Source organism: Poecile atricapillus, chromosome 1 (genome assembly GCF_030490865.1).
Source record: "Poecile atricapillus isolate bPoeAtr1 chromosome 1, bPoeAtr1.hap1, whole genome shotgun sequence".
NCBI classification, from domain to species: Eukaryota; Metazoa; Chordata; class Aves; order Passeriformes; family Paridae; genus Poecile; species Poecile atricapillus.
This window is the reverse complement of record NC_081249.1, coordinates 28,676,255-28,689,331: the sequence shown is the minus strand read 5'-3', so window position 1 is coordinate 28,689,331 and position 13,077 is coordinate 28,676,255. Positions and strand designations below refer to the sequence as shown.

General features: G+C 39.8%; 1 long non-coding RNA gene across 4 annotated transcripts in view; it reads right to left on the bottom strand.

Moving 5' to 3' along the window:
* Nucleotides 1–13,077, bottom strand: part of LOC131573458 (uncharacterized) — a 53,090-nt gene that overhangs the window by 15,868 nt on the left and 24,145 nt on the right. The window contains exons 3-6 of one of the 4 annotated variants that reach the window (XR_009276200.1): nucleotides 12,127–12,149; nucleotides 9,123–9,290; nucleotides 2,673–2,787; nucleotides 230–476 (exon numbers count right to left, since the gene is read on the bottom strand). This is a non-coding gene — a long non-coding RNA (uncharacterized LOC131573458). Of the gene's footprint in view, nucleotides 1–229; nucleotides 477–2,672; nucleotides 2,788–9,122; nucleotides 9,291–12,063; nucleotides 12,150–13,077 lie in introns of those variants that run through there. The other 3 variants (XR_009276201.1, XR_009276202.1, XR_009276199.1) reach the window with 3 other exon arrangements.

Here is a 13,077-nt window from a genome sequence, read left to right as displayed (position 1 = left end):
GGGGGTACAGGTTAATGCCCTTTCTGACATCTTTGGGGATGCTGGTAGCTCCAAATTAGGTTTTGTCTACATCTATAAAGCAAAAGACAAGCCCAAGAGTGAAGATCTTGTACCCTAACTTTCAGCCTCACACACTTCTACAAAAAGTATAGAAGGGCTGATAATGAAATCCTTGCCCAATGGTCTACATTGCCAAGAATTTTAAATTGTAAGTTAACCAATTTCTCCTCTAAAGTTCAAACAATAAATAAAATTCTATGTGAAAAATGGAGCCTTTTATTCCTTTGTTAAAATCTGATCAGAGTAAACTACAGATGTTAAAAGGCACTATAGTTCAAAGAATTAAAAGAATCTTGCAGGGTTTGTACAAAGAAAAGAGTTTTAGAGAATTATATGGAAAATATTATAATGCTATTATATAAATCAGTGGCACATCTTCACTTTGAATACTGTCTTCAAATTTGGTCACCTTATACCTGAAAAAAGAAAGTAGAAATAGAAAAAGTCCAGAAAATGGTAATAAAAATGATAAAAGTCAAAAGGATGGGAAATTTCTTGAGAAAAGAGAACGAACATGAGCACTAGCTTGTCTCTCAGGAAAGATATATCCTCATGGGACATTCATAGATACGGCACTTAGGGACATGCTTTAATGGTGGACTTGGCAGTGTTAGGTTAATGGTTGGGTTTGATGATCTTAGAGGTCTTTAATGATTCTATGATTCAAATCATACTGAACTGAATGAACCCTCTCCATAAACTTAGAATACATCTTGCTGTCTCTCAAAAACTGCTTTGGACCCCAGCAGTTTTTGGAAAGCTCTGGGACCTTTCATGAACCAGATATGGCAGGTATTTTCCTCAGTGTACCCTGTTGTCTTAAAGACCTTTCAGCCAATCTGACACTGGGACAGTGGACAGGACACAGAGCAACATATTAGAAGCACTTGTTTTCCTTTGTTAAATCATAGGATCATAGAGTAGTTAGGGTTGAAAGGGACCTTAAAGATCATCTAATTCCAATCCCACTTCCATAAGCAGGAATACCTTCCATTAGAGAAGGTTACTCAGAGTCCCATAGAACCTGGTGTTCATTGAACATTTCCAAAGGTAGGGTGTCCCACATCTCTGGGCTACCTGTTCCAGTGCCTTACCACTGTTATAGTAAAGAGTTTCATCCTAATATCTAATGGAAATCTATTATTCATCTTAAGGCCATTGCCCCTTGTCCTGTCACTGCAAGCACTTGTAAAACGTTCTTTTCCAGGAACTTGAATACACTGATAACTCGTTTTTTGGGTCTAAGTTTTAGAAACTTCACTTTTTCCCCATCTTTCTCCTCTGAAAGGCATAGGAGGTTGAGAGGTACAAATCCACTGACTTGACTGGCAACTTTTTCAGTTAAATCACTCATCTTCCTTGAAAATGTGCCATGTGTCTATTAAAAAGCATCTCAGTCCCAAAGAACTTGTGCAGTCTCCCTCACTTTGTGTGATGGGATCCCCAGGCTCTGTCAGAGTTCTACTTAAGCATGACTATAATATAAATAACATTTTGTCCTCAAGATCTTTGAACTTAATAAACAGCAAAGGAAAAAAATCTTTCCTATCCTGTAAGGTGAAACAAAAAGGTATTGAATTTCAAATGGATGAAAGGAATTGCTTTTCCAGACAATGTACATTAATTACAATGTAATTAATGGAACTTGCTATCACATGGTTAGTACTGAGAGAAACAGCATCATATTTGTAAATGAGAAGTCATTTTTAGGCATAAAAGCAAATCTTCATACAAAGCTCAGGTTGGGTTAAATTCAGTAGAATACATTATACAGAAGATCAGATTAGATGATAATAACGGTTGCTCGTAGCCTTAAAAAATTTGTGAATTTTACTAGGTGCTACTATGCAATGATGTCTAACCATCCCAGTGGTTCATGGCATGTGCCAATCAATAGGCAGTGTCAGGACAGCACTTTCACCCATGGTAAACTATCACAGTGGGCATTTAGAGGGTCAGGAAAGTCTAGGAGGCTTTTCAAACTGGTGGCTGTCACATCTCATTCTAGACTGTAACAAATTCTTTCTTCTCCAGCCTTGTATGGGAACCCTGGAGGCATCAGAAATATTCATGCTAGCATGGTGTGTCTTCAACTCTGTCTGCAGGTCTGCAAGAAAAAGCAGACAAGTCCAACAAGGTCTTGGGTGAAAAATATTTGGAGGAAGGTGAAGAAATCAAGAGGTCAGTGTCTGCAATTAACTGTATCTTCTGACCTGTGTGACAGCACACAGTGGACTCCCCATGCCCCATTACCCAGAGCAGTATCCTTTCCATCCCCATCTAAATCCAAAACCACCCACAGGAACCTGTGGAAGCAGAAGGTCCATCCTCAGGTGCCCATGGTTGAGCTGTATAACTAAACCTTGGAAGCAGGACAACATTCCCCATGGACAAGTGTGTTCTATGATGTTTCTGGCACTCTTTTCTACCTGAGATGTCCTAAGGTGGGGGCAGAACCAGGACATCTCATTTGTCCTTATTGCCTTATCTCATGTTATCTTACTGTGGTGGGGCATGATAGATACTTGATTCATCTCTGAACTGTTAAGAATATGTTAATGCTGACAAGGTACCAAGAGAATAGGGGCACCTTTTGCCATGATTGCACTTACCTACAACTCCAGTCATCTTACAAAAAATCAAGGAGGATGTCTTCTAGTGAATAGTTCTGCTGGGGTCATTTCAGTTAAGAGAAGTTATTTCAGCCTTGTGGGTTGAAAAGGTTATCTATTGGGGAGAAAAAGAAAACAGAAAATATTAAAAGGGTCAAATCAGCTCCTTACACGAGTGGTTTTATACCACCAACGTGTACTTTTATGTAAAGTCACAGAATACACATAAAGTAAGCACAAAATGCTCTTGCAGTTGCTATTCCAGGGTGTTTGTAATGGCAAGCTAGATTGTAAATTATTTCTTTGGAGGGCAGAAAGTGCAATGGAAATAATGTATATTATTCATAAAAATGATTGTCCTGTTCACTTGTATACCTCTGCAATTTATTCTGTAACAGCTTTTTACTTCCAAGAAATCACTAGCTAATGACATCTCAAACTTTAAAAAATCCACTTATTCACAACCCTGCCCCTGAGGGAATTCCTGTATGTTATCAGAAATTTTTCCAAAGATCATTAACAGATATTACAAACCAATTGAAACTGAGTATTTTCTTTGCAAATTACTTTTAACTTTAGAGCTATTGAAAAAAGACATTGAGTGATTTAATTTACTTAATCTTTCTACAGATTGTAGTTATGTGCATATCCTGTGATTGCATTTCCAACAAAAAGCATATATAACTATCCTTAATAGGGATATTTTTCTAAATTATCGTACAAGATCAGTAAGATCTCTGCAGATATTAATGTTTACTTTTTCATTTAGAAAATTGCACTCAAAAAAGAAATGGGCACCTTTATTCTGTTGTTGTTTTAGAAATAATAGCACACTATAATACTTATTTTATCTGCTATTTTAATTAAAACTCCAATAATCATTGTATCCTTTGAGGATACATTCTACTGATTTTTCTGAAAAGTCACTGTATTTTCATTAGGCTGTGAAGACAATGTTTCAGAAACACCTTACACAGCAATGAGTATACCAAAAGAGATCCACTATCTTGCACCAATCCAAAACAGCAAGCTATTTCAGCAGTGGCGGGCTGGAGATTGTGTCAGATTCTGTACCTCATTGCCTTAAACTCCTCCCAGAGAACCATTCATGTATGTGTCAGCACCACTTCTGCAGGAAGTATGAAAAATCTCTTCTCCCATGAATATTTAGCATGCAGCTTCCTACTGAAGGTTCCTGCTCTCTTTGCAGATAAGAGATAAGGAGAGCTTGAAGCCCCTGAATCTTGGGTGGAGTTTGAAATCATTGCCTTTGAATGACAGTGAACACAGCTGCTGTACTTTGTGTACTGCTCAGTCCTGATCATGTGTTACATGTGCTTTACCAGGACACTCTTGGTAGACATATGGGTAAAGCTGTGAATAGTTTGAGGAGGTGAATCAGGATTAACTGCTGGGAAGTTCAGTGTAGCAGAGCTGGTGACTGCCCAAGAGGCAGGAGCAGAAAAAATGTTTTAGATATCTTAAGAACTTTCTTATCAAAAATGCAGGTGATAAAAAATGCAGGAGGTGTGTAGATTTGGAACCTGGACTTGGATGCCTATATCCCACATGAGTATCATTCATCTCTTTTCATGGCTTTAGGCCCAAAAATGGTTATTCAGAGAAGGACCCAGATTTTTCACAGCAAATACATGCATAAATATCTTTTCATATCTTACTTTGAGTGGTGGGAGAAATGTGTAGGAAGGGTGACAGAGAATTTGCAGGTGGTAGCACCTTCCTTGGATAGCCCACGTCTTCCTGTCAGCAGGGTGAGAGGTCTGCAACCAGTCTAAAAACTTCTCCATTCCCAGGACTATCGAACTCTCATTCTCTTGTTGTTTTCCTTTCCAGGTTACAACAGAAAGATCTCACAATTAAAATAATTTCTTTTTCCTCAGTGCATCAAAATACATGGGATCAGTTAAGCAAATTTCCAAACTGTGTCAAGAGCTGAAAAAATTATTCCCTTAGCTACCTGATGTCCAGTTTTGTCCTGCAAATATTAAGAAACCATAAATCTTTAAAAAGGTCCTCTGCCATTAGCTTGGCAACTTGTTCCTGCCACCATCCTGTGGAGGTACATAGGCATGAGAAAGAAGAGGAATTGTCTGCTACTGAGTAATTAATATCTGGACAGGTTACTGGCCTGGTTTTAACCCACACTGCACTCAGGTAAGTGCAAAGGGAGGATAGCATGCCTTTTTCCCTGATAAAATTGCAGCCTCTCAATCCTGCTCTTCATTTGTCCCCATGATCTGCTCAAGACACTTTTCAGGTCATGGTCCAAACCTCTAGTTTACAGCCATAATAACACTGAGACTGTCAGCAGCTGTCTCTGTGAAATGAAACTGCTTTTCAGGATCCCCTGCTTATAGATGTGTTTCCCTCACCCTTCTGCCACACACTTGCAACTGGCACTACAGTGTCATTTCAGATGGCACATATGGAAAGCCAGAGCCGCAACATATTTGCTAGTGGCTTTTGCTTCTCTTAGAAATGCCATGTCTTGTGCATATCCAGCTTCAGGGACAAGTCAGTTCAGAGCTCCACCCTCCTTCCATCCCTGCCTTCCCCTTTCCAAGAGTCTTGTTTGTGCTTTGCCACAACCATCCCCGGTGCTCTGGGCTCCTTCTGCAACTCCTTCTACTTGGAGATTGGTGACAAAAGCCACCAGCATGCCTCAGTCAGGGGTGACCTGGACTTTCCACCTGCCAGCATTGGACGCTGCGCCATCAGCTGCCAAACTGGCACGGTTCCACCAGCTGCAGCAGCTGAGCGCTTCTGTTGTCACTCAACCCAGGGCATCTCCACGGAGTCTGATAACACATATGCTAATTAATGCCAGTTGTGATCATTGGTCAGATTCTCTACTGGGTTAAATTGAACGAGTCCATTTAAGTCTGTGACAATTAGCAGCAGCTTAGAGCTGACCCAACGGTTTTCTCTATAACGTGAATATATGTCTTGTTCAAAGTGAGTAAAAGCCATCAAAAAATTGCATAAAAACTACCAAATCATCAGAAAATTAAATGAGTGTTAGTAACTCCCAGCCCAGGCCAAATTACAATGGTGGCAAAGAAGTGATAGCTCCAGCTATGTTAACAACTCTCTGAGCTATCCAAGCTCCTTATAATAAAAGTAATTAGTAATAATAGATGTGCTTCTGGACACATTCACCTTTCTGTAAAGAAAGCCTAATGAGTTTGTCTTTTAAAAAACAGATTATCAGAAAATTTTAATGTGATTCTATTAACTTGTAAGCATAGTGTTTTACATTTTAACAATAGAACAGATCACATCTATTCTTGAATTCAGTTTTTAAGACTTGTAAAGCAAAATCAGAAAGTGAAAAGGAATAGTTCAAGAATTTTCTTTGTATTTTGTTTCTGCCCTTTGTCAAAATTGTATTTCAGTCAATACTTCCACCCTGTTAGGTTGTATCACCAGTCCTCTCAGCCATAACAAGCAGAGTAGTAGAAGGTATTAAATCTTAAACAGAGGTAAGTAAGGAACTCCTGGAAATAAAGCAAAAGTTTGATAGGTTGTGTCAAAAGGAATTGCAGTTATTATTATAATTTATTATTTGTTAAGCACTGACAATGTGCTCAGTTCTGCTGATTAAGTTTTTCTGAGCAAGTTCTACTGATTATCTTCTGAGGACAACACACTACTACAAAGAAGATATGTGACAGCTATCAAGACTTTTGCTTTCAAGACTCACTTAGCGAAACAATTACATGCCAGTTATGCAGGTTTTATGGGAAAAAAAGAGAGAAAATGCATAAACTGGGTAAATATCATGACTTTTGTGTTCACTAATTTTCCTACTCCAGATCTCTCACTTCAGTACTGTCTGACAATCTCAAACTTACAGTGAGATTTGAGGAAGATCTAAAGCCTCATCCCTGCTTATATTCAGTTATAAGCATAATGTTATATTAGAGGCAAGCACACAGGCTGTATTGTTAGAATCTCTCGTTGGATCTGGGACTCAGTCCCCCAAGAAGGGCAGAGATAGCTGAATGGGGCCAGCCTGAGAAAGATAAAAATCAGAACAACTCCAGACTCACACATACATTTCCTTCATGCCACAAAGCAGATCAGACAGAACTAGCCTGTACTCTACCCATAGGTGGTGATCTGACCTTACAAAGACATTTGGGGTGCAGGTGCCTCAAGGGAGCCTTCCTATCCCTGCTAAGCTCTCAGGGCTGTTTCTCTAACAGACCTACTGTTAAGTTTCTCCAGCCTGAGCTATAGGCACGATTTTGCAGGGCATCTAGGAGTCAGGGATGTTGAGTTTTTGCTGGTCTAGAGGCACTGCAGATATTCTATTCCTGTGAACTTTGTGCCTGGTTTATATCTACTTTAGTATGTAAAGAAATCACAGTTTCTTCCTCCACCTTTACCCTCAGATCATTTATGTATAGTTTACCTCCAGGGTGGAAGATTCCCCAAAACAGGCATTTGATGGCAAAATAATGTCCATGCATCTGTGTATGCACAGCAAGGGACATGGCTGAGGACTGCTGTAAGAATCTCTGGCCAAATTTGCATGTCAGGAGGGTGCCAAACAGACATTGTCCCTTGCCCCAGCCCAGCAACACCTAGGCTTTCAAACCACAGCACTGCCAGGATTCCAGCTGTGCAGATGTTCTTAGAAGAAAAACTGCCTTTTGTCTGCTTCTATCCTTTAGCCTGCACACTTCCCTAAATCCTGCCAGCATGCTTGCTTTTTTTTTTTTTTTTTTGTAACTGACAGAGAGAAGTGAGTTCTTATATAAATCTTTTGTGTGAAGATCAAACTGCACTCATGTAGAACTTTTTTTCTTTTAGGGGAAAATCTGCCCTAAAATAATCATTCCATGTTATCCTCACAGAGCGTCTGCACTGCCTTTTAAAATGCATCCAAGGCCACCCTCAAGACCAGACTCAATGCTGTCAGGTGGCGGGCTGTAGCTGAAGCCTCTGTGCATGCAGGGAGGGCAGTGTGGGCAGCCCAGGGCAGGATTGGGGTCAGGGGCAATGCAGCTGGAAGGGACCGTAATCTGAGTTGCTCCTTGTAGACAATGTCAGCCTTTGTACTGATAGAAACTTGTGGGGCAGCTTAGGAGCCGAGCTGGGTCATGTGAAAAAGGTGTTTCTTTACCTAGCCAGCTTGGACTCCTCAAGCATCCAGCTGGCAGACCCCGAGGCCTCAGTCAAATCTTGTAAGTTAACATTAGTTTACTAATAGACTGAGGAGCAGAGGATTTGGTTGAGAAAACATAGCCTTTCATTCACAAACTCAGAAACCCTTGTAATGGAGAGAAGAATCAGAAAAAATGATCGACTGATAACAGTACTATTGGGAAATTCTTTTTAAAAAAAGAAAATACTAAAGAAGATAGCCCTAAATTGCAGTACAACAGCAGTTTTAGGGTCAATTTCAGTGCTGCATTGTGTTTCACTATTTACAGTTTAATTACCAGCTAGAAAAATGATCAGGTATTAGGTGTAGTGAAGCCCCCATGTGTGATACCAAGCAGTAGAACAACTCACCGTAGTGGCTTATCTTTGGGAAGCCTCCCTCTCTCCCTTTTTCACTATTTCTCTTCATCTTGCTTCCTCCTTATGCTCCCGATTTCCTTAAATACAATATAGTCAGAGTTTTACATACATCTCTAGTTTTCCCAGAAGGAGCAGCCCTTAAAATACAGCAAAAGTTCTTTTACTCAGGACCATAAAAATGGACTTGCACTCCAGTGCAGCCATCTAATAGGCAGATGAAGCAATTCCATAAATAAAAAACATTCTACCTGTGCCAAAACTAGAACAAAACCCTAATCTAGCCTTTATTAAAGTGGAGAAAAATCAACTTCCTTTCACTCCCCTGCTCATTTTCCACCACCGTGATTTTCTAAATTTCAGGCAGGCCTGTGACCAAGAGCTGCATGGCCAAAAGTGGCTGGATGTGCTGTATCCCTGGCCCAAATGGAAGCAGGAAATACTAAACATCTTGCATGGAAGCCTGTTCTCATCAGGTTTATAGCCCAGCTTTTTTCATCAAAAGCAGTGAGGATAGTACACAGTTCAGAAATGCATCCAAGCATATGGGAGTCTCTCTACACTAATCCTCCTTTGAGCTTCATCCAGCACTAAATCAGAGCCACACCGGAGAGAGAAATAATGCAATAACTTGTGGAAAATACACGGCTCCTCTCTGTTAGGGTATGGAAAATCAAATGTGACTCACTTTTCTCCTTGGAAATTGTTGGAGGAATATTAACAGAATAAAGCATGACAGAGACTGGAAAAGAACAAAAGTCAGATATCTTTTAAACTCGCTTGCCCTGGGACTGTACATCCCCATGCACCACATGTGCTACATGTGCAGGGCAGTCTGCTGGGACAACACCAGCAGCCTTGAAAGAGTAACACAATAATGACACAGGTGACAAAACTCACCTGAGAGGCCAAGAAAACGCCTTTTTGCAGAGTTAACCTGCGCCGTGTTCACAACATTGCAACTTCAGCCACCACTTCGAGAGGTCCCTTGAGAGCATCGTTGCTGGAATTCTGGGGAAGAAGGGCTGCACAGTCTTATTTTGCCAGGCAGAATACAGGGCTCTCTGTCTGAGGGAGAGAAAGGGCTTTGCTGAGCTCATTCAAGAACAAGAGGACCCTATGGCTGTACCGAGGCCCAAAGAGTGTGCTGTCAGTGCTGCCATGGACATGGGAGCACAACAGGCAGAGTGGTGACACCCCACTCTCCACCACAGCCTCTGGTCTCACCTACTGAAAGCAACAGCAATAGAAAAAGCAGTAAGAGGCAATCCACACAAATTTATTGAGATGCTGTAGCAGGGAAGCACAGTCTGACCAGGGCTTGAGCCCTTCATTCCTTTTTCTGAATGTCAAAAGTTTAAAAAAAATTCAAAGTACGACCCTGATCCACAGGCTCCAAACACCACTCTCTGGACCTCAGACAAGTGACAGAAAGAAAGGTTTTCAACAGAGCTTGTTTCAGGAGTGCTGATGTGTTAGGGAACTGAAAAAGGGCTGTCAGCTGACAAAATTACGTGGGTAGTTAAGGATTCAAGTTAGGAGAGGGATTGGCTATGTAATTAACAACAGGAAAAATAAATGCAGCTCCAAGCACACAAGCAGGTACACATGCAGAGCCAACTTAGAACTTGTAAACAGCCTATTGTTTCCATACATAAGGACTCGCAAACAGCCTATTGTTTCCATACATAAACGTCTTCAAACTAGAATTTTCTTGATCACATTTATTGCCTTTTCCTGATTAAAACTGAGATGCATCTTTTTTTCTCTTTTTTTCTTAACTTATTATTATTTTCTAAAAGAAAGAAATCAGTATTTAACCCTGTGCTCTTGAAAATTATTGACCAAAATCCTGTTTGGCATACCTCAGTCTTGCTATCATGGAATCATAGTTATCACAGAATTGTTTAGGTTGGAAGGGACTTCACAGACCATCTAGTCCAACCCTTCTGCTATGCACAGGGACACCTTCCGCTAGACCAGGTTGCTCAAAATCCTATCTAACTTGGACCTAAACATTTTCAGGGATGGAATATCCACAGCTTCTCTGGACAACCTGTTCCAGTGCCTCACCAGCTTATTTGTGAAGGATTTCTTTCTAATATCTAATCTAAACCTACCCTCTCTCAGCTGAAAACTAAATTACCATCTACAAAGCAGAGCATCTTTACCGAAGCTTAAGATTTTCTCCCATATGCTGTTTCTTTAGAACAACTTGTCTTCCTCTTTTTCTTTTTTTTTTTCCTTTTTTTTCACAATATGCATCTGGTTTAAGGTGACTTTTTCTTTCCCAGCATATGGAGCTGAATGATGATGATGATTTAGATTATTTTAAATCACAGCCTATTAAATGGAAAAATAAATGCTGATATGTTTATATGGTTTACTTCTGAATGAATTATTGATATGAATGTGTAGTTGCTTCTATCATAATTACTCTTTATTAAATAAATATATTTTGAATTAGAGATCCTTGATTAAGAAATCACATTTTTGTCTGAAAATTGTTTCCCTGATGTTAGTATAAGAAATACCTTACATTACTCTATGGAGAAAAAAAAAAAGCTGGTGAAATTATTCTATTTTTTTATCTTTTCCTTTGCTCTGTGAATTTGGCAGTGCTTTGTGCATATTCCCTTTCACTGCTTCTCTCCTCTAATCAGTTAAGTGAGGCTCTTTCCCCTCTGTTGTTTGTGTGGATCTGTCACATAGCACCTAGAGACAGAAAAAAACATTTTAAATAGGAAAATGCAAAACACAAAAACTAAAGGATTGAGGATCAGATACCTGAAACTCCTCTCAACATTTTCTTTCAAGCTGAGCACGTTTCAGATTAATGGTGACTCTTTAACATAAATAATGATCTAATGAAATAAATATGAAATCGAAAGAATCATAAAAAGAGTTTTACATTTAAGAATGCCATCTGTGTAACACTTAGCCTAACAATGAAATCATTTCAGTGCCAAAACAGCTCACTCCGCTTCCAGCACAAGTTACAGGAGAGGGTAATGGCTTTGCAAAATGGCATAAAAGTCTGAGTTCAATCACAGAAGGAACACCTGGGTTCAAACTCACTCTGCTTCACACAGACAATGGATCTCACACATGAGTTTTAACCTCACCCCTGCTAATGTTTCTACCTCAAGTCATCACAAATTTTTCACAAAGCTGAAGATTTTTATTGCAAGAAAATTTAGATATCAGAGGAGAAGATTTTGTGAGTCGTTGTGAGGGGATCTTGCAACTATTACACTCATTCTCTGCTTTCCAGCTGTGGAATCCAGAGTCAGTATTATCTGACTGAAGTGCACACGACTCAGAAATAAGACCCTGTTAAAGTATATCTGTAGCAAGGAAAATTCCCTCATAATGCACTTAGGACTTAACACCAGACACCAACTATTAGTTTTTAGGACCAGTGTCCTAAGCTACAGGTCTGTCTGGGCATGCACTGGGAAGCTCTGTGTCACAGAATGGAGATGCTTTTTTAGTGAGTGGAGAAGCCAAGCTCTTGCCATGTGCAAGGCGGCGCAGCAGAGCCATGCAGAACACAATGGAGATTGTTTGTTTATACCAGCCAAAGAGAAGGGAACATATTTGTTTTGAGTGAGCTGTGTTAGAATACATATTGTTGTATATGCCCAGGCCTCATTACACCATGCTAGTCTTCAATATGGATCAGATCCTAAAACTGCTTGACATACTGAAATAAATGTGAGTTCTACCCACAGAACATCTCCAGACTTAGGCCTCATGTCTGTCAATGTCATCTCGAAAAAACAAATGTTCAAAGAAGAAAAACAACAAAAGTATCTTAGAGACTGTGGAGGATGCTCACGTGTGGTAGATGCCATTCAAGGGTATGCTAAGGAATTACTTGGAGAGAGAGAAATCCACATACCAAGACTGGAGAAAAGAGCAGGCCTGAAAAAAAAGGAGAGAGATTTAAGTTTCACTGAAAAAATATTTCTTATTTGTATTTCAGAAGTTACTCTTAAAGCAAAAGAAAATTCTTCCTTCAAATCAGAGATGAGGCCACATTAACATCTCCTCAGGCAAAGGTGGCCACAGCTCAAATTTTTCTTAAAGATATAATCGTGAGGGCATTAACAGAAGAAGAGTTAAAGTGCTGTTCAATAAACAACCTGAAGTGCTGTATGCTGTATTCATATAAGGAAAGGTATGAGCCAACGGAGAGAGATGTTCAGCTGCAATCAAAGAGGATCTAAGCCTAACTGAGCACTCACATGACAGTTGGGATCATTTCGGATCCCTTCCAATGAAGATAAAATAGCATCAAAAGCAGAGAGCTTTTTTTCTTTCTTTTAAGGATGAAAACACAACATCATTAGTCAAATTTACTCTGAACTTCCACCTCCTCATGTTGATTTGTACTCAGGTTCAGTAAACATATATTTCCATCAAGGTAAATAAATGTAAAAGCCCATCAGTAACTTAATTGCTTAACGATGGATGCAGTGTGGGGTGTCACACTGTTTCTGACTATACTGTTGAAGTTAACGACCTCTCAAAAACACCTATTATACAGCTTGGCAGTAAAAAAAAATCTGTTCCTTCTTAAAAATCTGCTTATAAAATTTCAGCCATTTTTTCCTGATTTTGAGGGGGGTGGAAACCTCTGAGGACAATTTTTCAGGTGGGCTGATAAAAAATGGAGTTTATTCATTTGAGATGCCATTCTTTGTGGGCCTGCATGACCCAGAGAAGGAAGTCTCAAAAGAAGTGGCAAGTCTGCAGTGAGGACAGCCTAGGGAAAACATCTCCTAATTATAATGCCCATGGTTCTGAGTGGGACCATTCGCTGGGAGGGATGGAGGGCTCAGTCTACAGA